The following is a 26,596-nucleotide window of genomic DNA, read 5'->3' as shown; positions in this document are numbered from 1 at the left end:
CTTCTTTTCTGGGTTTGCATTGCTGGGTGGGTGCCTGAAGGTGTCAAGGCTGTGTTGGCTCAAATTTCAACTGAACAGAAACCTAGCAACCCCATGCCACCACCATCCAGCTCCTCCCACTCTTGAGAAGCTGGCGATGCTCTTGGAAGGGCAGCCCTGAGCTCACGTGAGGATGATGTACTATGTGAGATGGTGGAAGTGACATTGCTAACGAGGGGAATCAACTGCTCCAACCAGAGCCGGAATCTAAGGGAGGAAATGACAGGGAGGTCTGTGAATATACGGTCTTGACTGAAGGCCCGCTAGAGACCAGTCTCGGCTGGAAAATTGAGCCGTGATTATTACAAAGAGTCAGAATGATAGCTTCAGTCATGATGCTTCAGGAACTCCATAAAGAGCAGCCCAGACAATTTCGACATTAAGTGTTTAGAGAGAGAAGGATGGTTTGTAAGGAGGGTCTTGTTATTCCCTGAAAAGCTACTATTCCCTGAAAAGCTACAGGTGTATGGAAATAACAGATGGAAAAGGCATGCTGAGATCATTACTCTGAACTCTAAGTGCCATTATTGACAAGCACAGCCCACATCGCTGGGCAAATACATGCGCCTGGGAATAGGAGGGAGGTACATAAACAACGAAAAGCAGAAACCAGATATTTCAAAACATCAGGGGGTGGAGAGACACTGCATTAGGATTATGGCATTCTTCAAAGCAAAATAAAGGAAAAAATAAAGGTTTGGGTGAGAGTGTGAGCAAGGAAGGTCCCATGAAAAGTTAATGAACTGACTACTTTGTTTTCATTGATAGGCAATGTAGTAGTTCTTGATATTGGGGGGATCACTTTGAAAATCTGATGAAAGCTTTGACCTCTGCTTCTAAAAATTGCCTTTACTAAAGCACAATCCACTTTTGGTGAACAGTATGAGAATTATCGATGGGCTTCTTCTCAATGGTGGCTCAAACAATAGTTTCTTCTCTGATGGAAAGAGAGATGGAGATAGCCAACATTCAGACCCTGGACTTCTTACCCAGGATACTTCAAGGGATGCCATGGACACAGGCTCTCTGCTATGGACACAATGTCTCAGCCCCAGACTCTGCCTTGTCCTTTCCTGGTAAGATGTGCCGGTGGGGTACAGGCTTCCTTGAATCCTTCTTCCTTGAGCACTTGATTAAAATCAGGCTAAGTGCCCTCTTTAGTTCTTGCCCTAGCTCTTGAATCAGTGGGGGTACTATTAGAACTGGGGGGACATTTTTTCTTGGGACAAGACCATTTCGCAAATTGCGTGATGTTTTATATCTTGGCCTCTAAGCATGAACCACCCGTTAGAACCCTTTCCCACCCCTTCCCACCCCTTCCCACGCCATTCAAGAGCCTGTAGGGTAGGTAATTGGAAAAGCTGTCCCAGAGATTGGTGTTTAGACATAATCACTGGGTGGAAGGCATGGGGTCTCATCACATATATCCACTCAGAGCTTCTGATAGAAAACCCTGATACTGCATGAGTCTACCCAGTTTAGGCACTTTTAGGCAAGTTCAGGCACCGTTTAGACACAGTCTCTGTAAAGTAAGCTAAGAAAATCTAAATGAAGGATCTAGAATAAATGATAGAGTGTACTGATATTGACTTAAGTGGCAGAACCTGGATTAGACTGGGTTCCCTTGCTCTTTGTTCAGTGCCCTTCCCACTGTATCCAGTCCTTGGTTCTGGGGCCAGGGAAGTGAAGAAATTATCTTCAGGAATCCCTTAACCAAAAGGGCAGGTGATTTGAAAGTTCTGTTTTGAGACCAGTGAAGAGAGAGAAACTTCGGTTCATCGTGCATTTGTCTCTCACCAGGGCCGGGATGTCCCTGAGCAATGCTGAATGAACATTCAGCAGCGTCTACAAGGTGACACACATATGCTGAAAGGTGGGCATTAAAGACCTTTGACAGCATTAGAAGAGGGTCACACAGTCTCCCAAGAGTGATAAGAGCAGGAACAAATGTGAACCAAAGATCAAAAATCAGCCTGCTACATAAGACAAGGCGGGGACGGGACCCGGGGCAGCCTCAGAGGAGGAGAAGACCAAGATCAGTGCTCTGAAACGGGAGCGTGACTGATCTCCGAGATAAACAGATGGACCGATCACAGCCTCATCTAGATGCTACTTTGAGATGATGGCCGCCAGCGTTTTGGATTCTCTTCTGTAAGTAGTTTGTAGCTTTGCCAGCATATAAATAGAATGGATCAAGACTTCCAGCTTGAAGGGACTTAAAAGGCCTGATGGCCCAATTTCATTACTTCCTTTATCAGGATAAAACCACTACCCAGAGACATTAATTAACTTGCCTAAGGCGACAGAGGTAAGTTAGTAACAGAATAGGACGGGAAGTCATACCTCTTTCACTCAATTATGCATTTATTCCGCAGACATTGAATACTTTCTGTGCACTGACCCTGGGCTTGAACCCAATGGACTATGGAGTTGGGCAGGGGCACACTGCTTGTTCTGTGGAGATCCCCAGTCACCTGGGCAAAGAGACCCAAGAACAAATAACGGAAGGACAGAGTAGTCAGTATACTATCAAAGCATTTCCACGAAGCTAAACGAAATACATAAAATGCGGAGAGCCACTGGCTGCTCCTGGGGTGTTAAAGCACTTGTGGAGGTCTTGTCCTGTATGCTGGTCCCCACCTACATCAGACCCTCCCTGGAGGAAAGCAGCATACTGCACTTTTCAGCATCAACCCTTCCCGTGTCCGGAACCAGCCCTCAACATGGCAGCAGGTGTATTGACAGTTTTAGGTCCGAAGCAGTTCGAGTGTGGAATTGCTTCTCTCAACGTGTGTGCCTGGCTACCCACGTCTGGCATGAGTTAAAATGACCCAAGTGCAAAGAAGTGTATTAGAGGAAGGGAGGGGAACCTCATAGCACTCCTTGCAGGAAGTATCCACAGACTTTGTCTCTGTGCCTCTCCCCATTTCCGGCTATGATGTGGGCTTCTCTTTGTGTGTCTACCTCATTCCCCTTCTCTCTTTGGCGTATGTTTTTAGGCTTATTTGTCATCAGGCATATGATCCAGTCATGTCAGCTACTACTTCTGAGACTGTATGACTGTGGAGGTGTCTACTGCTGTTTAGTTTGCTTTAGGTTCTGTGCTAAAGAGAGAGAGAGCAAATTCAACCGGCTCAACTTGGATCAGCTGCCCACCCCTCTTCCGGTCACCTGTGGTCAGGGGAGGGTGCCCAACACTTGTTGCCAAGAACACTTAGTCCTTCTCCATCATCAGTGGTTGTGAATCATCGATTAGCCCTGAGGTGTCATGGTCTGGGCAGGTGATCTAAACATGTCCACTGACCATTGACTGTATATCATAGCCTTCATCTACATCTACCAGATTTGAGGAGACTTCTGACTCAATTTTTCTGTTTTCATTCAAGCTTTTCCTTGTAGTGAAGTTCAGCTCCATTGATTGTTCAGTGTGTTCGTCTGCTCAGGCTGCCACAACAGAATACCACAGACTGGTTGGCTCAAACAGTAGACATTTATTTTATCACAGTTCTGAAGGCCAGAAGTCTAAGATCAAGGTGCCGGGAGGTTTGGTTTCTGGTGGGGTCTCTCTTCCTGCGTTATTGATGGCCTCACGTGGCCTTTTCCCTATGTGTATGTGCTCCTGGTATCTCTGCCTCTTCTTATAAGGGTACCAGAACTATTGCATTAGGGCGCCACTCTTATGACCTGATTCAACCTTAGCTACCTCCTCTGAAGCCCTATCTCCAAGTACAGTCACACTGGCGGTTAGGCTTCAACATATGGATTTTGAGGGGATACAATTCAATCTATAACACCCAGCAGCCCTCTTTTAACTGGGAACCCTCCCTGCAGCTGGGGTTCCTTGTTCTTGGGATCTCGCTTTACGTTCTGGGTCTTTTCTTCTAATGGGGTCACAAAAGCCATGATAAAACTTTGACCAATACTAAATCAGGCAAAATTAATCCAGGCTGTTAGGAGAGTGGTTAACCTTGGAAGTCAGTGACCAGAAGAAGGAGTGAAGAGGGCTTCTGAGAAGATATTTCTGGATCTGGGTGTGGTTACATGGGTGTGTTCAGATTGTGAAAATTCATCGATCTGTATGCTGATAACATGTGTCTTTCTTCTCTGCGTACGTTTGTTCCAGTTATCCAGCACTGTGTAACAAACCACTCCAACACTTGGTAGGCTTAAAGCAACAACAATAACATTATTTTTTTTTTTCACGAATCTACAATTTGGGCAGGGCTTGGCAGGGATAACTCGCCTTTGCCCCATTTGGTGTCAGCTGGGGAAGCTGGAAGTCTGGGTTCTGAGATCACCTGAAGGCTTGCTCACTTCCATGACTTGAAGTTGATGGTAGCTATCAGGTGAAACCTTAGCTGGGACGATCAGCTGGAACACCCATGTGGGCCACCCCCCCCCCGCCCCCCACTATGTGGCCTGGGCTTCCTCAGCACTCCCAGGATGAGCATAGAGTCAGGCGGAAGCCATATTGCCCTTTATCCCCTAGTCTTTGATGAGTGGTGTCACTCACTATGCATTTTGCCTGTCAGAGCAGCCGCAAAGCCTCATCCAGTTTCAAGGTGAGGAGAAACAGACTCCATTTCCAGAGGCAAAATTCTGAAACAGCATTTGGGACCAAATATATTGCTGTAGCAAATTTTGAAAAAATCCATCCTGCTCATTGTTGTACTTTAATAAAAAGTTCAAAAAAAACCTTTAGGTACAATAAAATTGGGAGGAAAAATAACCCTCAGATAGTTTGAGAGAAGTAAGCTGAGGTAACTAACAAACCAGGTCACCATCAAGAGGCGTAAAGTCATATCCCGTATCTTAATCCACTCTTGATCTTCTAAAGAGCTTCTCTCCTTGCAAAAGTCTTTCACGTGTAACCATCTTACGTAGAGAAAGAGAATCAACAAAAAGGCATCAGCAACCCACATTGCGGTGGTAGGCAGGTTATTACACGGGGCTGGTTGAGGCTTGTGTATTTATTCCCAGTCATTTGTAATCATAATGGAAACGAAGAACATTATCTACCAAATAGGAGGTTGCAGTGCACAGGAAATGGAGCGTGAAAAGGATTTGTGCTGTGATGTAGAGATTAGGAAGAACAACCCATGTGCCTTAATAAATGGGATGCAAATACAGTACCTTCAAGTGTAACTTCAGTGCAACTTCAAAGGATTTGTTATGTGAAGAAATACAGATTCTCTGAAGCAATACTAAATACTGATTGTTTTTCCCCAGAATGGAGCATGATTCCCTTGGAATGATTTGAAAAGCTTTTCAGTTCCAAGGTGATGCCAGAGTTCATTCTCTTGGAAACAATCTGATGTTCTTTCTCTAGCCATCACCTTCTCCTGTGACTCTAGGTCCCACCCAAACATACATTTGTCCATCCTTACCCCAAGATGTCACCTGACACCATCCATCTGTGCATTTTGGCTTAGAACTTCTGGCCTTCCATCCCTGTTCTCAGAAATTTTCTCTGGCCCTCTTGGTGTCATTACCAGCTTATCTGTGCTTCAGGCACCCAGCATCTTACCTCCTGACTTTCTCCATTTCATCACTTATGTCCTGCCTCAACCCAGCCCTTGAGCTTGAAAGCAGATTTCATTTTGTCTCTCTTAAACATGGGTCTCTTTTGCCCTAGGCTTTCTTATCCCTGGCGACTTTGTATAATGATTCCATCTATTCAGGGACTGATACTTTGATCCCATCCTAACGTCAGTTGGAGAGGTCAACAAGTCTAGTACAGGAAAGCAGACTCCATCTGGGTTTACAACTGCCCAAACTGATGGTGGACAGGGTACAGGATATGGCTCAAAGAGTGTGGGAGCCACTCAGGATAAATGCCCATTGGCATCTTCACCAGCACCTCAAGATATTGTTAAAGATAAAACATTTGAAATTGAATTTTAATGATTTGCAGAAAAGAGTAGGGTGTAGACCCCCAAGGACACTACATGTCCCCTCAAGCTCACACCCAGACCTTAACTCAGTTCCTCTTCCCAAGAGATAAACCTCCTTCTACCTCAGTACAGGTGTTGAGTCCCGTCTGATTTTATATATTCACTGCAACATCCCCAGTGGCCAGTTTCTATATGATCAATTCATATTTATTAAATGAATGAAAAATGATCTCATTTATCATTAAATTATTCAGATCTCCAAATTGGATACTCTCAGAAAAAAGTCAGTGTTGCCAAAATGGATTTATATCTCGAGTGTATTGCTATTTCCAGCAGTGACTCAAGGCAACCATTTGGTACTGTCAGCATGAATGAAAACTGTGCAGGGTTTCTCAAGGGCAGAGTGACAGGGCACATCAGCACACCGTCCAGACTGAGTCCATCTGGGTCCATCACCCTCATCCCTCAGCAGCACCTCCTCTTCTTACTCTCTGCAAAGGAAGCCGGTAATGTTTGTGGTTGAGTTGAGTGAAAGCTATTTTCCCGTCTCCTTAAGGCAGCTGTTTCCTTAAGATCCAGAGGGTGGTGAATCCTCGTAGTGTCCTCATCCCAGCACAAGCACACCCAAGCTCAGAATAGGTCTGTTCTTCTAAAGAAGAGCGAGCGTTTGCACTTGACTTTTCTCTTCCTTCTTTTGGAGGAGGTCAGTATGTATTTTCTAACCGACCCTGAGTCAACTGCTTCTCTGCTAGAATTTCACTATGACTGTGTTGACCTGTCTTTAAGAGCTTTTCCACTTCAAAAGCATAGAGATGTATTTGAGAACAGGGTTCAGGATGGCCTTTCCATGGGTATATAATAGAGCATTGTTCATGAATGTCAGTTAAAAACCTAACAATAAACATTTTTATCTTTGAGTTCTTGGGGAAACTTGGAGAAGGCAGATCTGCATGAACAGTCCAAAGTCTTTGGAAAGAACCGCAATTTAATTAATTCCTCAGATATTTATTGAGATCATGTAAAGGGTGAGGCATTTGGAGTCTTAATCTTGTCTTGCTCAGCCGTGCAAGGAGCATAATGACACCTACCTGGTTAGGGTGAGGATTAAACAGATGACAAGGGGAAGGGGCCTGGTGCAGAATAAGGGCTCAGTAATGGCCTAAGTTCTCCTGGAGCTTCAGGAAGGTTCCAGTCTAGCAAGGAGACTCCAAATAAGCTGTGCGATAAGACAGAATATGGGAAATACCATAACAGGGGGCTAGACGCTGCGTCAGGGGGGACCAGAGGTAAGGCAGGCTCCTGGTGCATTGGAGGCCCCTTCGTGGCTGAGGCAGCGTTTGCTCTGCGTGTTGGAGAATGGTACCATTTCCATGCACAGGCACGCAGGTGGCTCATGTGTACAAGGTTCCAGACTGCATACATGAAACAGGGATTCAGTGGGAGCTTGCAGATATCCTGAGCTACATGGGCATGCCATGGATGGTGAAATTCAAGGCACTCTAAGGATTGAGGAGTTTCTGAGGGAACTTTTATCCCAGGAGAGAAAAGAGTGAGGCATGGAAAGCCCAAACAGCCCAAGGGGAACAGTGATATGCTCACAACCGTACGCTGAGGAAGGTCAACCTGCAGCAGCTCTAAGGCATAGTTGCCGGGAGAGACTGCGGGTTAAGAAGCCGGTAAGGAAGATATTGAGAAACAGCAGATCAGGGGTCATGAGGACTTCGACCAGAGCTGTAGCTGAGGAACTTGGAAGAGGGCACTAGAGGCTGCAGAGTTTCTGTGTAGGAGGAGCTTGGGGTTGGCAGTCAGCTTGGAGGAGAGCATGTGACCGTCCATCAGATTCTTTCCTGCCACGTTTCTCTTAAAAGTCCTGAGATAGTGGGCCACACAAAGGAAAAGGCCAAAATTCCTGAGTCATCGCTTAAAGAGGCCTGCACCGGAGCGTTGACCATCCTCAGCAATCTTTGGGTGAAATAAAAATAGAACCTTTATCTTTTAAGCCCCTGAGATGTAGAGATTGGTTTGTTACTGCTGCCAAGATTAGCTCATCCTGACTAAGGCACTCTAAGAAGACAATAGTTGGGGAAAGCCAAGAGGTGAGAGAAGCAGCTCTGGAGTAGAGAGGGAAAACTTGATAATAAGCTAGGGAATCGAAAGCTAAGAAGGTTTCGACAAATAGATGGGAAGAAGGAGGAAATTTGCCTCATAAGACAGTGGGGGAAAAGCACAGAGATTATGATATACTTAGTGTTTGCTTTGGGCTACCAGGCTGGGACTACAGCTGAGTGTTACGGTGCCTCACACGAAGGTGCTTATTAACTATTAAAAATCCAGACCATAGTGCCCCGATCTTTCCAGCTGTTGATCTGTTCCATCCCCAGACTTCCACATTCAAAATCCTTACTTAAAACCCAGTCTGTCCGGTAGCAGCATGAGGTCTTCTTGTTCTTGGAATAAAAAAAAAAAAACCACAGTTGCTCACTATCACCCATAAAATATTGCTTCATTAACTTGAAGACTGTAATTAACTACGTATCAGCCTTCTGGCTCCAGGCAAATAACCATAATTCCTTTAGTCTTTCCTCACAGTCTGCTTCTAACCTGTTAATCATTTTCCTTGCCCTCTTGCCATCATCAGTAGAAGGAAAAAAACCCTTTAAATAGAAGCTAATCACCCAGAGCACTTTACAGACGCCCCGCATTAAACTGAGCCAGATACACACGCAAGCGTGCACACACACACACACACGCACACACACACACGTGTGTGAGTGTGCGTACGTGTATATAAACAGAATTTTTTAAAAAACAAGAGATGAATGGTCTAGATGAGCAGGAAAACATTTATTTCACAAAAGATTTAACATGTGATCCTTTCAGATAACAAACTACTCTATGTGCCTTTTAAAATGAGATTTAATTTCTCCTCCTCTGAAAATGCTTACAGTTGTTTATTTTACCAAGGTGCTGGCTGCAAATGCAAGTCTGTTTGTATAAACAGTTCCCTGCCCTCTGAAAGCAATCTTAAGAAATACGATGGTAGCCAAAGAGACAAACAAAAACATGGGAGAAGAGAAGAGGGGGCCTAGCCCTTAATCTGCTAAGCAGGGTGAGATCTGTCTGGAGGAGGGGAAAGAAGGGTGACCTGGCCTCAAGGAGCGAGAGATGGGTGAGTCACTGAGGAGGAAGCAGGTAGAGAGGGAGAAGGGGACGCTGTATAAGCCTACGGCCGTCACCACGTACTGCCAAGTATAGTGTGTTAGTCAGCACAAGCTAGTCTGTGCAGCAGTAACGAACTCCTGGCCTGCAGGAGTCTTTGCCCTGGCCGGTGACACGATCCACGGGCTTTTAGCATCCTAGTATAGTGTGCTTAAGAATCAACCGGTGAGCTTATTACCACCCCAGCAACTCTGACCAGTAGGTCTGGGGTGAGTCCAGGGATTAACAGCTTAACAAAACTCCAGGTGACTCCCTTGCTGGTGCCCCAGGGAACAGAGGAAAACAGGAACTAGAAACAGTCGTGGGATTGGGCTCATGGCTGCAGTACTTTTCCTGAGGATGAAAGAAAGGCCTTCATATCACTGGGAACAGTTGTACCTGGGAGGGCAATGGTGGTGCCGGCAGTGGAAGTGGTAAGAGAATTAAGTCTTAGGAAGCAGACGGGAATAACATCTTACAGACGGTAAACTCTAAGAGGGCGGAAGATGAGACAAACCTGAGCTACTGTGATTTCCTAGCATCTCACAGTGCCCAGTGCATGGTAGATGCTCAACAAACAGCGTTGAATTGAAGTGGAAAATAAGACACTGGAAGCTGGGGGTGAATGTGAGAACAGGGAGGAAATGGTAGAGGAAGAATTTGCAGGAACAATCGTTGGCACAATGGATGTTCCAACCATTCTCTGAATAGAACAGGCTGGGGAGTAACTGTTTTCCTTTTGTGCTTGTTTCTATCAACAAGCCTAGAATGACCAAGAGAAACACCCTTTTCACAAGGGCCAGAAGGACAAGATCATGAGCTGAATTTAGGAGAAAAATTAGAAAAGCGAGTTTCTCCAAATTGCTTGAATGAATGATTCATTTGGCAGGGACCTGGTGTCAAGTGCCCTCAACTATCCTGGGTCCTGATCAACTTAGGGTTTGACAGGAACCTCATTCTCCAGGGAATCAACAGCTTGGCTCTAGATTTGCCCTTTCCAGTGGTTACTTGTGTCAAAGAACCTGGCCACCCACACCCCAAACAATTGATAAGAAAGTGGACAGATCTGCAGTTACCTAGTGGCCAATACAATTCCATTAAAGACTGGCACCAACGATACTCTAAAGTATGACTGTTAAACCAAAACATTCCCCTTATTATCTGGCGCATTGCTCTGTGGACATGCAGGGACTGAGGACGTAGTGATGAGCTTCTCTGACTGTCTTTGTAGAGATAATTTTTGCTTTTGCCATCCTGACATTCCTGACAGCAGAGGTCATCCATGTGCTGAATCCACAGTGCACAGAAGGTAGTAAGTTTGAATGAAAAAGACAAGGCCATCCACTCTTAAACCACAGATACATCGCAGCCTGAGGCTCACATGATTGCATATTCCTCTCCTTTGGGCTTATTAAGTAATTACGTAAATTATTAGGATAATGTAATATGCATGACTTTAAGGAATGACAAATTGTAGCTAACTTTCTTAATTTGTTGCCATAGTTACATTTCTAGAAATTCTAAATAATTCCCCTTCTCATGTATAAATGACTGCCGCCGCACTATTTGTTTAGTGCCAGCCAAGTCAGGGGTCTGAATAGCCTCATTCACAAGGTAAGAAGGCTTGAGAAATAAACCAGGACTGGGCAGCCCATCTTCATCTAGCATGACCTTCTTTCCTTTTGGACACCCAGTTGGCATTTACTAACCAGAAGCAAGGGACTAATGACACCCATATAAACTAAATAAAGACCGTCTCTACTACAGTGGATTAAGTCTTAAGAAACTGTGTGAATATCCTTTTTTATTTTCCATAAAATATTGAAGGATATGTTGGTCATATCTTTGCCGATAGGTATAGACCTGCCGGAAGCTAAGGGAATGTACTAGAATGGGGCTTTCTGACACCTGTGGATGGCAAGACCAATTTTTATCACCACACTGCTTTTCTATCCCACCTTTTAAAGGATGAGCAAAGACATATTGGGCATGATGGGGCAGATGCAAACAAAAGAAAAGCAAGAGTGAGGAAAGTATGTTGAAATAGCAGAACTCAAGGTAAAAGGCACTTGAAACAGTAGCAGTCAAGGCAAAATACAGTAAGTTCCCTACATATGAACCTTCACGTTGAAAACTTTCTTTCTTTCTTTCTTTCTTTCTTTTTTTTGGCTTCGTTGGGTCTTCGTTGCTGCGCGCGGGCTTTCTCTAGTTGCAGCGAGCGGGGGCTACTCTTCATTGTGGTGTGCAGGCTTCTCAATGCGGTGGCTTCTCTTGTTGCAGAACACAGGCTGTAGGCTCTCTGGCTTCAGTAGTTGTGGCTCACGGGCTGCAGAGCTCCAGCTCAGTAGTTGTGGTGCACGGGCTTAGTCGCTCCGTGGCATGTGGGATCTTCGCAGACCAGGGCTCGAACCCGTGTCCCCTGCATTGGCAGGTGGATTCTTAACCACTGCGCCACCAGGGAGGTCCCAAGTTAAGAACTTTCAGAGATGCAAATGTGCGTTGAAAACCTGATGGAATTGGAGGCCCAGAGAAAGGGCAAAGAGATACAAGAGGAAGAAGAAGTAACTGAAGAACGGATGAGATTCACAACGCAGGAAATAGCAAGGGGATTTTCTTTATTTGAGGAGGCACTGTTAGTTTATAACGCACAGGACCTGAACGTAGAACTGTACACGAAGGTTGCAGCAGCCATTCAGAATGGAATCCAGTGCTACCATGTCATCTATGATGAGAAAAAAAGAGCTACTACCCGGTCATCACTGGATCGTTTTTTTCAAGAGTGTAGATAGAATTGAATCCAGCAAGGAGCTAGAACCTGTGTCATCAACGTCAGGCGTGAGTGAAATTGCAGCTTGCCCTCCGTCTCCTGTTGCTGACGATCTTTCAGCTCTACCATTTCCCACCTCCTCTCCCTCCTCCAGTCAGTAACTCTTCTTACCTGTTCACTTGATGCCAGCCCCTGGATGCCAGCTTTTGTACTGTACTACTGTACTTTTCAAGGTACTGTACTGTAAGATTAAAAGTGTTTTCTTTATTTTTTGTTTGTTGTTTATGTATCATTTATATGAAAAGTATTATAAACCTATAACAGTACAGTACAGTACTACATAGCCAATTGTGTTAGTTGGGTACCTAGGCTAACTTTGTTGGACTTACAAACAAATTGGACTTACGAACGCACTCTTGGGAGGGAACTCGTTTGTATGTAGGGGACTTACTGTACATTAAATAATAAAAAGGGGCATTTAATTTTGGTAATAAGTATAAAATTCAACAGCATCAAAATGTATAAAAGAAGACAGACATTAGAAATGGGGGAAAAAATGACCGGAAAACAATTAGTGTGAGAGAAAACACAATTCCTTAAACACCTCTGTGTTTTAATGATGAAACTTTAAATAGTAAAATAATTATAACTGGATTCCTCGGTATCTATATCCATCTATCTACTTCTACCACATCTCTCTGTTTCTATAAACCTTTTCAATCTACAGAGAAGCCACCTCCTTCCTAAGCATCTATGAGAGAATTGGCCATATACCAGGCCTTGAGGAAAACGAATACATTTTGAAAAGCAGAAATTGTAGGGTTCAGATTTCTGATCACAAAGCAAATAATACTAATAATGATTATAAATGCTTAAAATACCCATTTACTTGGAAATTAAAGCAAAAACTGTAACAAGTTTTTGAGTCAAAGTGGAAATCGAGGAGATGTGGGGATATATGTGTACATACAGATGATTCACTTTGTCATACAACAGAAACTAACACACCACTGTAGTGCAATTATACTCCAATAAAGATGCTTAAAAAAAAGTGAGCGTCTACATGTGCACTGTGCCTACTTAAATTTTTAAATGAGAAAGACTATAAATAAACAAACTCATGTTTCAATTCAGGAAACGTTCAAATGTTCAACTCAAGAAATCAGAAAGTCCCCTTCTAGGGAAGGAGGCTTGGGGGAGGCTTGGACTAGAGTTTTCCAGCTCACCCTAATTGATCTGATGTGTCTGCAGAGATGGGGGTGGAGAGTCACAGGTTATTTATGTAAAACCCTGTCCTTTATGTTTGCCCAACAAAACCCCTGCTTTCCCCCGCCTCGTCTTCATTCAACTAAAACTTTCTTGCCATCTCCGTTCTGTACATATTCCCATGTGACACGTCAGTCTAAGGTATGATTATTCAGAGAGGGCTTCCAATCTGACTAACTGCCCAGTGTGTATAAACTCACACTCTACAACAGCTTATAATTACAATTAATAGCAGACACCAACTCCAGGCATAATTAATTCAAGCAAAGAGGCACATCTAGCCGATGAGCCTTTCTTAAGATGACAAATGGATTTAAGTGAAATAATGCTTGTGTAGTGCACTGCCTAGCCGGCACATTCCAAATGTTTAATAAATATTAACCATTAGAGAATTTTATTTCATTACATATATTTGTGTATATAGAGAAACTATAAAGCTATTACAGTGAATAATAGAGTTTAGTAAAGTGACTGAATAAAAGGCAAATAAACAAAAATAGGTATATTTACTACATTCTATCAATAGGCTTAAAGATATAGTGAGAAAATCCTATTCAGGAAAGTTGCAAAAATGAAACAAAACAGAATAAAGCAAAGCAAAAACTAGTAACAAATATAATAAGCAATGTACAAGGCCTATAGGCAGGGAAATATAAAACTTTACTCAGAAAAATATTAATTAATAATAGAGAGAGATAATATGTCCCTTGATCAGAAGACTGCATATTTTAAAAATTTAAATTATTCTCAAATTAAGGCGTATTTAAGCAAAATCCAAGAAAAATGTTAATGCAATTTTTCAGGGGGAACCTTTGGATCATGATTTTAAAGTTTATCTGTAAAAATGAAGAGATTATTCAACATTAAAAAATGTAAATTAAACCACAGTGAGATAACACTGTACACTTTTTAGAATAGCTAAAATAAAAAATAATCATAGCAAATGCTGGGGAGGATACAGAGACCCTGGATCTCTCATACATTGCTGGTGGTTAATAAAATGGCACCGCCACTGTGGAAAATTGTTTGGCAGTTTTTAAATGAAACTAAACTTAAATTTACTCTCTGACCCAGCAATTACATCCTTAGGCATTTATCCCAGAGAAATGAAAACTTAGGCTCACACAAAAACCTGGGCAGAAATGCTTATAGCAGCTTTATTTGTAACAGCCCCAAACTGGAAACAATCCCCATGTCCTTCAGTGGGCGAATGGGTAAACACACTCTGGCACAATGGAATAATACTCAGTGGTAAAAAAGGAATGAATTGTTGCCACGCAGAAACCTGGAGGGAGCTCAAGGGCTTTATGCTTAGTGAAAAAAGCCAGTCTTAAAAGGTTATGTGATGCATACTTCTACTTACGTAACATTCTTCAAATGTCAAAACTATAGACGTGGAGAAAAAACTAGTGGTTACCAGGGGACAGGGATGCAAATATAAAGGGAAGGAGGGGGCTTCCCTGGTGGCGCAGTGGTTAAGAATCCACCTGCCAATGCAGGGCACACGGGTTCGAGCCCCGGTCTGGGAAGATCCCACATGCTGCAGAGCAACTAAGCCCATGTGCCACAACTACTGAGTCTGCACTCTAAAGCCCGTGAGCCACAACTACTGAGCCCACGTGCCACAACTACTGAAGCCCACATGCCTAGAGCTCATGCTCCACAACAAGAGAAGCCACCGCAGTGAGAAGCCTGTGCACCACAATGAAGAATAGCCCCCGCTCGCCACAACTAGAGAAAGCCCGCGCACAGCAACGAAGACCCAACGCAGCCAAAAATAAATAAATAAATAAATTTATTAAAAAAAAATAAAGGGAAGGAGGGCGCAAATGTAAAGGGGGCATCAGGCGGAAGCTCCTTTGTGGTGATGGAGCAGCTCTTTATTTTGATCATGGTGGTATTTACACAAATCTATACATGTAAATCTATAGATTATATAGAACTCTGCATGTGCAGGCAAGCACAGACACATACACACACAAACATCCACAGGAATGGGTGCATGTAAAAGTGGTGAAAACTGAATAATATTGTAGTCTAATTACCAGTAGGGTACTGATGTCAATTTTCTGGTTTTTTGTTTTTTGGGTTTTTTTTGCGGTACGCGGGCCTCTCACTGCTGTGGCCTCTCCCGTTGCGGAGCACAGGCTCCGGACGCGCAGGCCCAGCGGCCATGGCTCACGGGCCCAGCCGCTCCGCGGCATGTGGGATCTTCCCAGACCGGGGCACGAACCCGTGTCCCCTGCATCGGCAGGCGGACTCTCAACCACTGCGCCACCAGGGAAGCCCAATTTTCTGGTTTTGATATTGTGCTACAGTTACGTAAGATGTCACTGTTGGGGAAAACTGAGTGACGATCACATGGGACTCCATGGGCTAGATTTTGTGACTTCCTGTGAGTCTGCAATTATTTCAAATTTAAAGTTTTAAAACAATGGAGAAGAAAAAAGGTAAGAATTACGAAGTTTCGAGATTCATAAAAATTATGAAATTTAAAGTAGGAAGAGTGGAGTGATGTGATTTGCTGGCACATACAGAGCGTACCATAATGCCACACAGTGAAAACGTGTTTGGAGTCAGGGGTTGACAGATCTATGAAACAGAACAGATAGCACTGAATCAGGGGCTGGCACGTATGATAAAGGAAGAATTGCAATTGAGGATCAAGGGGAGCGTGACTCAACAACTCACATTAGAAATTTGAGTGACTCCTTTGAAACAAAATTATGTTAAGTCTTCACGTTATAGGATACCCCCAAAGAAATTCCAGATGTATTAAAGTGTCAAGAAAAAAGTTCACAATAAATGAATTGATCGCTATGTATGAAAAACTTCCTAATCGTAAAAATCTATGGGTCAGATCATAAATATCTCGGACTTCTATTCGTCCAACACATCATAAACAGCAACAATAGACAAAGATATATTAAGGGGAAAAGTTTATTATCATTATTTTATTTAAAAAGATCTTTTAAATCTAGAAGAAACAGATCATCTCAATGGAGATATGTAAAAAGGGCATAGACAATTAACAAATAAAAAGATATTGACATTGTAACAAATAAAATGATAATGAATAAGCCAAGGGATGAAAAATTAAAGCCATGGTACAGCCTCTTTGGAAAACAGTTTGGCCCTTTCTTAAAATACTATACACACAACTAATGTATGACCCAGTGATTGTACTCCTGGGAATTTATCCTAGAGAAATGGAAAGTTAGGTTCCCACAAAAGCCTGTACACAAATGTTCATAGCAGCTGTATTTAAAGAGTCAAAACTGGAAACAACCCCCATGTCCTTCAATGGGTGGACATTTACAGCAACTGTGGTACATCCATACCATGGAATACTACTCAGCTCTCAAAAGGAAAACCTCTCAGTACATGTAACAACCTGGATAAACCTCTAGAGAATTATGTTGAGTGGGAAATTCCAGTCCCCAAAAGGTTACAAACTCTATGATTCATTTGCATAAAACTCTTGAAATGACAAAATTAATGAAATGGAGAACATAGTAGTAATTTCCAGGGGACAAGAACATGGAGATGGGGAGTAGACGTGGCTATAAAAGGGCCAACGTGAGACATCCTTGTGGTGAGATGTTCTGTATCTTGACTATATCAACAGCAATCCTGATATCGTACTATAGTTTTGTAAGATGTCATCACTGGGTAGCACGCGGAGAAAGGGTATGTGGGGTCTCTTGGTGCTATTTCTTACAACTACCTGTGAATCCACAATAATTTAAAACTAAAAATTTAATTAAAAAGAAAATAATTATGACGACACAAAAGATAGTTCTTTTGCCTATTGAATGGATGAAGAAATAAATTATAGCTAATAATGCTGGGCAGTGTATGGTGAGATTGAAGTTCTCCAAATAGCTGATGGAGATATAAATTGATACCAATTCTGTAAAGCTTTCTGGCAATACATATGATGATCTTTTAAATTGTTTATGTCCTTGACACAGTGATTTAATATGGAGGAATCCATCTTGAGAAAATAATCAGAGAGGTGGACAAAGCAATATGAATAAGGCTATTCATGTTTCTGTATTATTAATAAACTAGTAGAGAAAATTAGAGGGAAACAGAAAGTTCAACCATAGGAGAACAGTTGGTTAAATGGAGGCATGTCCACACGCTAAAAAATCAGGTTTTTAATGACTATTTAGTGATATAGGAAGAGGTTCACAATGCAAGTGCGGGACATAAACAAAACACAAAATGGCAAATGAGGATTCATCCAGACCACATACCCAGACATACCTGTACCCGCATGCATTTGCATCTGTACGTAGGCATACCTACTCATACACACATAAAGCTTGAAAGGGAAATATCAGACTACTTAGAAGTGGTTATTGCTCTGTGGCAGTGATTTGCATTTTTTAGTACATTGCTAATATCGTACAGTGAGAATGATCACCTTCATAATCAGAAGGCGAAGCCAGCATTCTTTTTGTTAATTAAAGTATAGCCAATGTACAATAAGTTACAGGTGTGCGATATCGTGATGCACGCTTTCTAAAGGTTATACTCCACTTATAGTTATTATCAACTATTGGCTCTGTTCCCTGTGCTGTACTATATATCGCTGTAGCTTATTTTATACCTAATAGTTTGTACCTCTTAATTCTCTACCCCTATCATGCCTCTTCCCCTCTCCCCACTGGTAACTACTAGTTGGTTCCCTATATCTGTGAGTCTAAATGCATGAGGAGTGAGCAAAGAAGATTGCCAGATGGAGGGGTCAGGTTAAGCATAAAGTTAATTAAAAACAGATTCAGACTGCATTTATTGATCACTTCCTGCATGCCAGCACCTTGGCTAGGGACTCTTTTCTAACATATTCATTTACCACTGACTTCAAGGAAGGCATATCCCCCATTTTATGTAAGGTGAAAACAGTTCAGAGAGGTTAAGCGGCTTGCTCAGAGACACACAGCAGGTAGACAGCAGAGCAGGCACCCGGCCCTCCCACGCTAATTCTCTTGCTCTTCCTACTATGGCACCAATCACCACGTAGGTAGACATGGTCAGGTTAGAGCTGGTGTGACTCAAGCCAGAGGACAGGAGTGAAATTATTAGCTCAATTAAAAAGAAAAGATGGTTTATGAAAACTTGACGACTAGAAATAAAGTGTTTAGAGCTCAGTCACATAGACCTACGTGAACTTGGCAACTACCAGCTGCACTGATTTCACTGATGATTTGTAAAAGTGACATCGGTTTGAACCTTTGCTGTACAGCGGCATCAACCGGTAAAAACAAAGCCAAAGTTTCGAGCGTGGCTGGCCAGGAGCTGTGAAGTGAGGTGGGGTCTGGCCTACCTACAAAATCCTGCCCTCCTCCTGCTTTGGGCATTGGGGAATATTGGAGAAGAGAGGAGGAAAGATGAAGGAGGAAGGGGAGAGGTCATCTGCTATTTCTTCTTGTGCCCCAATCAATCCTCTTTCTGTCATTCCGTCCCTGTTTCTCTTTAAACCTCCGCCCAAACTCCAGTGCCTTCCAGCTGCTTTGCCTCCTTGTTCAACTCTGTCCTGAAGCTCCCTGAAGAGGGAGAGACAAGCCCTCTCTCAGTAACGGCTCAGCTGTTAGAGTAAATGACGGCACAGCAAGGCATCAACATGAAGGTCTCTCAAGCTTTAACTCCTGAAGGAAGTAATCCAGTAGAACATCTGGACATCCGGGATCAAAAGACCTGGTGTGGTGGTTTGAAAATATGTCTGCAAATTCAAAGGCATGCTTCCTATCAAGAAGTTTATGTCTCCTCCCCCTGAAGACGGGCAGGCCTTTGTGTTTGCCTCTGTGAATAGAATGAGGCAGGAGGGATGTTACTTGATTTAAAAGGCTGAGTTAGAGAAGGTCACGGTCAGGCATCTTCTGCTATGTTCTCTTGTGATACTTGCTTTGAAGTCCTGAGCTCTTGTGTGAGAGGCTGGGCTACTCTGAAGTTTCCATGCTGGAGAGACCATGCAGAGCAATGAGACAGAGACAGACAGAGACAGAGGTAAGGAACCCTGGTTTTTCCCAGCTCTAGATCTTCCCAAGCTCAGGCACCCGACCTATGAGTGAGGCAGCCTTCAGATGATCCAGCCTGGCTACAGTCTGACTGCCATCCCAGGGGAGATTCTGAACGAGAACCACCCAGCTGAGCCCAGTCGATCCCCAGAACCACGAGACATAATAATAGACTGATAATCATTGCTTTCTGCAGCTAAGGTTTAGGATTATTTGTTATGCAGCAACATCTGGTTTCTGCCACCTGCAAACACTGGGTGATGACCGAGTCATGCTGTTTCTTTGCCAACTCAGTTTCGTCATCTGTAAAATGCAAGATTTGGGGTTATCTCCCATCATATGTTTTTGAGTGTTGCCTAGGTGATAACGTGTGAAATGTTTAGTAAACTGTCAGACCGTCAACTAATGTTGATGGTTATTGGAGGCAACACCTACAGCTGGGGAAACATCCCCAGGGATGGAATTCCAGGCATTTGGGCTGGCTGGGCCATGAAACACGTTCAAGCACGGGCCATGGGCCTGGTCAGTCCGGCAGCATCCCAGGGAGTCCTTTTCCGGCCTGCAGAGGCACGGTGGAACATTCCAGGATGGGGCTCTGTGCCTCGTGAGTTCTGGGGAACCCACAAGGAGAGGAGAGTGGCCTCAAGGACGTGTGATGTCAGCCTTGCCACGTCCAGTGTGGCTGTGTAACCACTGAGGGATCATCCCTTGTTTCCTTTTGTAGCCCCTGAGCCCCCCTGGAGGAGGGGACACAGCAGCTCCAGGTGCTATAGGTCAGGGCTACCAGAACTGCTCTAACACCCAGCTCATTATAGGCCTTAGAAGTCAGATCATCCCACTTAGAAGGCTGCTCTGTGGTCCACTTCCTCACAGTGTTAGAAGACAGAAATCAATAAATACCTTTCTATGGGGGACTGTGGCCCGGAACAGACTGACTGATAAAATGATCTCCAAAGAGGTGATGATAAAAGCCCTGACGGCTGGGTTTTGAGGTCCTCTGATCGTCTGTGCGTGATCTTTGAACCTCCAAGCTCCTGTGCCAATCAAAGGGAGGCTCGTGGAGGAGGGAGTGGGGGAAGAAGTCCCCACCTGCTGGCAGGGTGTGACCAAAGACCCCAGCCCCGGAATCGCTTGGGAGTTTGAAAGGAACTCCGTTCGTTACAAAGGAGCTGGGCTGCAGCTGCGGACGCCCCTCAGTCCAGAGCAAACCCAAGAAGACTTGCTCTGTGTGTCAGTCCCCAGGAGCGAAGAGGCTCCCAAAGCTGGCCAGATTTGGAACTGCCTGGGAGCTTATTACAAATATAGATTCCTCGCTCAGAATATCTTGGGGTGGGGTCCTGGCATCTTCGTAGTTAGTAAGCTCCCCAAGTGATGCTTCTGCAGCCAGCCTGGCAGTTATTTTTTTTAATGAGCCCAATATGGTGCTTTCCTAACTATGATCTGCTCATGAATATTAAAAGGAGGTGTGTGCATTGAATGGAGTTCTATAGAGACACGTTTTCTGGAGGCTGGGTGGGTATACAGGGAACTGAGTGACAAGGAGAGTTGGGAGAGAGGAAAAGGGCATTCTGGGAGGGGGAGACAGGACCAGAGGTGGGAGATGTGAAGGCAAGGGACCTGCATAGAGGCGTGGAAGGGGGCTTCTGGTACCACTTCAGCTCTGCCACTGACAACCTGGGCCACCCTGAGCACATCTCTGAGCCACCTGTAAGGGAGAGCCACCTGTGGCTGACACACCCACAGGTTTACACATTTTGGATCATTCTAGCATTGGCAACTGAGGTCTTCCTGCCATGTCAGGGCAGCATCCTTTTTTGTTGTTGTTGTTTGTTTTGGTCACGCCGTGCAGCATGCGGGATCTTAGTTCCCCGACCGGGGATCGAACCCGAGGCCCCTGCATTGGAAGCACGGAATCTTAACCACTGGACTGCCAGGGAAGTCCAGGGCAGCATCCTTATGGGCGGTCTCTGCTTCAAACCGCATCAGCCCATGTTGAATTCATCCTCTTTAACTGTTTTGCTTTTTGTTAAATTTTTTATTCACAACCTCACTCCCACCAAACCTTCTGTCAGGTTGGTAGGTTTGCTGAATATTTGTGTTCATAAGGAAGGGTCTTATCCTATGTGACACGGGCTCCTGACAGCTTCCTGGCTGCATGAGGCAAGAGCAAAGGGAAATCTCTCCTGGTCTTGTCTTGGAACAATTTTACCTCTTTTCATGAAGCCTGGGAGCTGGGCTGCATCCCTGCCCTTTTGGGGGCCCCAACTTATACCCAAAGTGGGCTTATTGAAACATCCCTTCCATTTAAAAAACAGGATTCTTCCTAAGATACGTTGTGGTAACGAAAAGTTTCTCCATATTTTTATATGTGAAAAGATGAATTGTAATATATGTGTTCTGAGACACAAATTCCAGACAGTGACATGATGGACGTGCAGAGGGGACCAGGAGAGACATGTTGTCTTCTAGGAGGATGGCTGGGGGTGGAGATAGCAAGAGAGTCGGGAGTAATACCAGATGGGATTGCCACTTTACTTTATTATTATTATTATTATTTTAGTACTGTTCTGCTTAAAGAAGAACCACAGGAAGCCCAATTCTAACTTAATCAGAAAACTGAACATAGAAGGACCAGAGTCCTACAGCTCTTAGGAGGAGACGGCTGACATCCAAGATTAAGGTATTTTCTGTCTTGTCCCTGTTGGTTACCTATGGCTCCTCTAGCAAATTATTACACACTTAGTGAATCAAGGCAACGCGAGTGTATTATCTTATATTGAGTATCTCTGGAAGTTCAGAATGGATCTCACTGGGTTAAAATCAAGGGGGGGCAGTGGTAGTGCTGTGTTCCTTGTGGAGGCTCGAGGGAAGAGTCTGTGTTCCTGCCTTTCCCAGCTTCTAGAAGCTGTCCACCCATATTGGCTTGTGGCCCCTGCATCCATCATGAAGCCACCAATCACCAGCTGAGTCTCTGACACTTAACTCTCTGCCTCCCTCTTCCACATCTAAGGGGCTTTGTGGTTACACTGGACCCACTTGGATAATTCAGGATAATCTTCCCATCTCAAGGTCAGCTGATTAGCAACCTTAATTCCATCTGCTGCCTTAGTTCCCCTTTGCCAGGTAATATAACATATTCACAGGTTCCAGGGATTAGGATGTGGGCATCTTTGGGCAGGGCAGGGGGGAGAGCATGTGCTTCCCACATGCTCTGTGAAGTAAGCATCCCTCCACTACTCCAGACCTGCACTGTCCAAAGGGGTGGCCACTAGCCACATGTGGCTGTTAAATCCTAGAAATGGGGCTGGTCCAAACGGAGAGGTCCTGTTAATGCAAAATACACACTGGATTTTGAATACTTAAGATGAAATAAGGCATGTATATATCTCATTAATAAGTTTTAAAAATTTGGTTACATGTTGAAATGATAGTATTTTACATATACTGGGTTCAATAGAATATATTGTTGAACTAATTTCACCTTTTTAAGCTCTTTGTTAATGAGGTTACTAGAAAACTTCCCATTACATGTGCTGTGGCTCCCCTTTTACTTCTGTTGGACAGTACTGCTCCCAGACACCAGGGCAATCTGTGGCATCCAAGCGTCGAGCTGGGGAGTAACGGGATCCTCCGCTTACGGCAGGGGGCGCTGTGCAGAACAGATACTCTGTGTGGAGATGCAAGCTTGGACAGAGGTGGGAACTCAGCACTTAGGAGCCAAGCTGAGCAGCGCTGCAGGCTTTCCAACCTCACGTGCTGGGTGTGTGAGATAGAACTTGTGTTTCAGTTTGAGTCTAGTTTTGCAGGAGACTCCCAGCCGATGTCGGAACATTCCCTGCTTACTCCTCAGGCCCTTATGAAGGCTTTGCTAAGGTCAAGATAGTCCATCCTGCAAACCATCCACCGCGGAGGACATCAGGTGGATGCCTTGACCATGTAGCCCATGGCAACCAATATTTTGTCACAACGTGTTCCAATGGGGTCATCCTAGAGGTCACACCTGCCTCTGCAAATCTGTCTCTCCTTGACCACTGCCCAGCCCAGCCTGGGAGAGTTCAGCCTGTCTCAGTCTGGCTGTCATTGCCATTCAACTTTAGTCATGCTGTTTTCAGCAAACACATGAGACTGAAGCCTTGGGCCGGGCTTGTTGGGTTTTCCTTCAAGCATAAGATCCAGCCTTTGTCCCGACACCTGGTTTTAATTTTCAGTCAACCCCTAGCTGCCTCAGGTGTGTGGATACCCCAGGGCAGGGGTCTCTGTCCTGCCCCGGGCCACACCTCAGTGGATGCTGATATGTCCACGGGGCCCCATTGGTGGCCAATGTGGCTTAATCTGAACTTTGGCCAACCCAAGACTTTGGCAAATTCTTAGCTTTGAAAGGGAAGACCCCTACCAGCGGTCAGGGTGGCAGGCCCGAGACTTTACCGCTGACCCTCCTTATCACAAGTCAGTGGGACACAAGGGCCTGAGCGCTCTGCATGGCCCCCCCTTCCAAGCCCTGTCCTAAAAACCTGGCTGGTTTCATATCAATGGGCTAATTACTTGTGCTGTAATGATCAACCTGCCTAATTTATCACTTCTTTGAACATTTAATTAGCCAACAGTGCAAGGCAATTAGGTTCTGAATTAGGATAAATTAAACTGCTAGCTTAGCAGCTCTGAGGACATGGAAACTATAACCAATTACATCTACAAAAGATTTGACAGAACCATCAAAGAGCAAGAGCCTGACATAAGTGAACACCCTGATGGGCCAAATATTCTGGAGAATCCAGGGGGTGCAGGAGTTTTAGCCAGGAAGACAGAGGGGAGAGGTGCGCATCCTGAGACAACAAAACATCTGCCTTCGCAGGGCGTGGGGTCTTCACCCCACTTGCTTGTAGGGTCTGTGACAAGTGGCCATGTTATGTATATATGTATGTGTGCGTGTATGTATGTATGTATTTATTCCCTCTTTGTATGGTGATGGGCGGTAACTAGATCATATTATTATTCTAAAAGATCAACCAAAACTAGAAACATACACGGTAGCACGCCCAATGGTCACACTTAAGACTGTTGTTTTGATAGCTCCCAAATTATGGGTGGGATTCCAATATAGGTGTACAGAATGTAAGCCTATGCCAGAAAGAAAGTCATTTCTCATCCCACTATTTTAAGCCTAGTTCCTCTTGAATATTCACACCGTGACCTTATCATAGGAAGAATATATTCTTATGGATAAAGCAATACAGCAGGAGACCCCAGGTCATGTCGATTTAGCTTTTTCATGGGTTGTGATTTAGTCTTTTAATTGTCCATTTGGATTTTTATTTATTTATTTAAAATGACTTTCCATGGGCGTTTGAAAGCTGTTTGCACTCCCCAGGCAGACACGGAGCTGGGCACCAGCTGGGGAAGGCTTGGGACAGCAGCCCTCCTGCTCTGAGGTTAAACTTGTGTTTTGGCTGTGGGGAAGTGGGATTGGTGATGCACGTGGGGCTTCCCCTCCGGACAGCACGGTGAAAACCAAAGAGAAGGGGAAGAATGCAGGAGGGTAAACGTGTCTGGACCTTAACTTCTTTCTGGGATTTTCCAGGAATTGGGGAGGATTTGGGATTTTTCAAGGATGGGGAGAACTTGAGAGACCCAGGGAGCAAACTGTGTCCCAAACCAGGCTTTTAGCTTCACGTGATTCTGTTCTGTTCCTTGTTCGTGATTTAACACCTTTTGTAAAGCTTTGTACTCATGGTTCAGGTTTGACTCACAGCTGAGTTATTAACAGAGAGGTTGTGTGTGTAGGGGGCGGGGGCTGAAATTTGCATTCCAGGAGTACCCTGCACCCTCACTCTCCAAGCATGCCATCAATGGTAACATGCAAGAGATTCACAAGGAAAAAGAATTTCCATATAACAAGAATTGCCGGGCTTCCCTGGTGGCACAGTGGTTGAGAGTCCGCCTGCCGATGCAGGGGACACGGGTTCGTGCCCCGGTCCGGGAAGATCCCACATGCCACGGAGCGGCTGGGCCCGTGAGCCATGGCCGCTGGGTCAACGCGTCCAGAGCCTGTGCTCCGCAACAGGAGAGGCCACAGCAGTGAGAGGCCCGCGTACCGCAAAAAAAAAAAAAAAAAAAAAAGAATTGCCGGGTTTCCACAGCTTGGCTTGCAATCTCCCCCTTCACAACATTTCCTATCACATAGAACTCACCCGGTGTTGACCGTGACCATGGTGGACACCAAAGCCACACGGGCACATTTCGGTCAGTGGAAAGAAGCCATTGTGATGTGCAGATGTGTGCAAGATCAAAGGCAGCGTCTCACAGCTGTGAGCCAGGTAACAGGCCCAGTGACGGTGTTGCCATGCTTTCAAACGCCTGAAGAGAGGAGCAAAGAGACAACAGGGGAAGGTGTTTTCTGCATGATCAAAGGGCAGTTTGATCACTGCAGGAAGGGAAGCAGTTGGCATGCTGTGAATGTTTGGATGGAAGTGACAAGCGCAAATACAGGAAACCACCCCACATTTCCTTACAATCCAGAAACCCATTAAGCAGGAGGCAGCTGACAAGAGAGTCAAAGGGCTGAGTGGCCCACTGACCGTCTCCAAAAGGCAGCTCTCCAGACATTTCCAACCCTTAGGGTTTTGTTTGTTTGGCTTAGTTGTTTTTTTTTTTAAATAAATTTATTTATTTTTGCTGTGTTGGGTCTTTGTTGCTGTGCACAGGCTTTCTCTAGTTGTGGCGAGAGGGGGCTACGCTTTGTTGCGGTGCGTAGGCTTCTCATTGTGGTGGCTTCTCTTGTTGCAGAGCATGGGCTCTAGGCGTGCGGGCTTCAGTAGTTGCAGCACACTGGCTCAGTAGCTGTGGCACGCAGGCTCTAGAGCAGAGGCTCAGTAGTTGTGGCGCACGGGCTTTGTTGCTCCATGGTATGTGGGATCTTCCCAGACCGGGGATTGAACCCATGTCCCCTGCACTGGCAGGCAGATTCTTAACCACTGCATCAGAAGGGAAGTCCTGTTTGGCTTAGTTTACTTAGGAAATCAACAAGACTCTTTCAAGAACAGACATTTGCATCCCTATTTCTAGAATGAGGGTGATATTTTCTGTCCCACCTCTCTTAAATCCCATCCCAGACATTAAGTCAACTGTAGCAAAGGAACTTCCTAAATCCCTATCATCACTTGAAATTGCCTGGGAATTCAGGAGCGAACAGCAGATGTAGTCTCAGGAAAATTGTTTGCAGGGAATACAGGTTTTCACTACAGCTCTGAAGCAAGTACCATAAATCGTCCACATCATCTTAGAGAACGTTTGCAAGGATGCATTTCATTGACATATATAGAGCAAATTTGTCTATTTGACATTGTTTCTCCAAATTGCATCATATCATTGCTTCATTAAAAATGCCCCAATTAAGAGGAAGAAAGAAG

General features: G+C 44.6%; 1 long non-coding RNA gene across 2 annotated transcripts in view; it reads left to right on the top strand.

The window, feature by feature from the left end:
• LOC307197615 overlaps positions 1 to 26,596 on the top strand; it is a 127,590-nt gene that overhangs the window by 22,035 nt on the left and 78,959 nt on the right. For both annotated transcript variants that reach the window (XR_013831466.1, XR_013831467.1), the window contains exon 2: positions 21,751 to 21,870. This is a non-coding gene — a long non-coding RNA (uncharacterized lncRNA). The remainder of the gene's footprint in view (positions 1 to 21,750; positions 21,871 to 26,596) is intronic.

This window comes from Stenella coeruleoalba (genome assembly GCF_951394435.1).
Source record: "Stenella coeruleoalba genome assembly, chromosome: 15".
In the NCBI taxonomy this organism is placed as follows: Eukaryota; Metazoa; Chordata; class Mammalia; order Artiodactyla; family Delphinidae; genus Stenella; species Stenella coeruleoalba.
The sequence above is the reverse complement of the archived record's forward strand: the minus strand, read 5'-3'. Positions and strand labels throughout refer to the sequence as shown.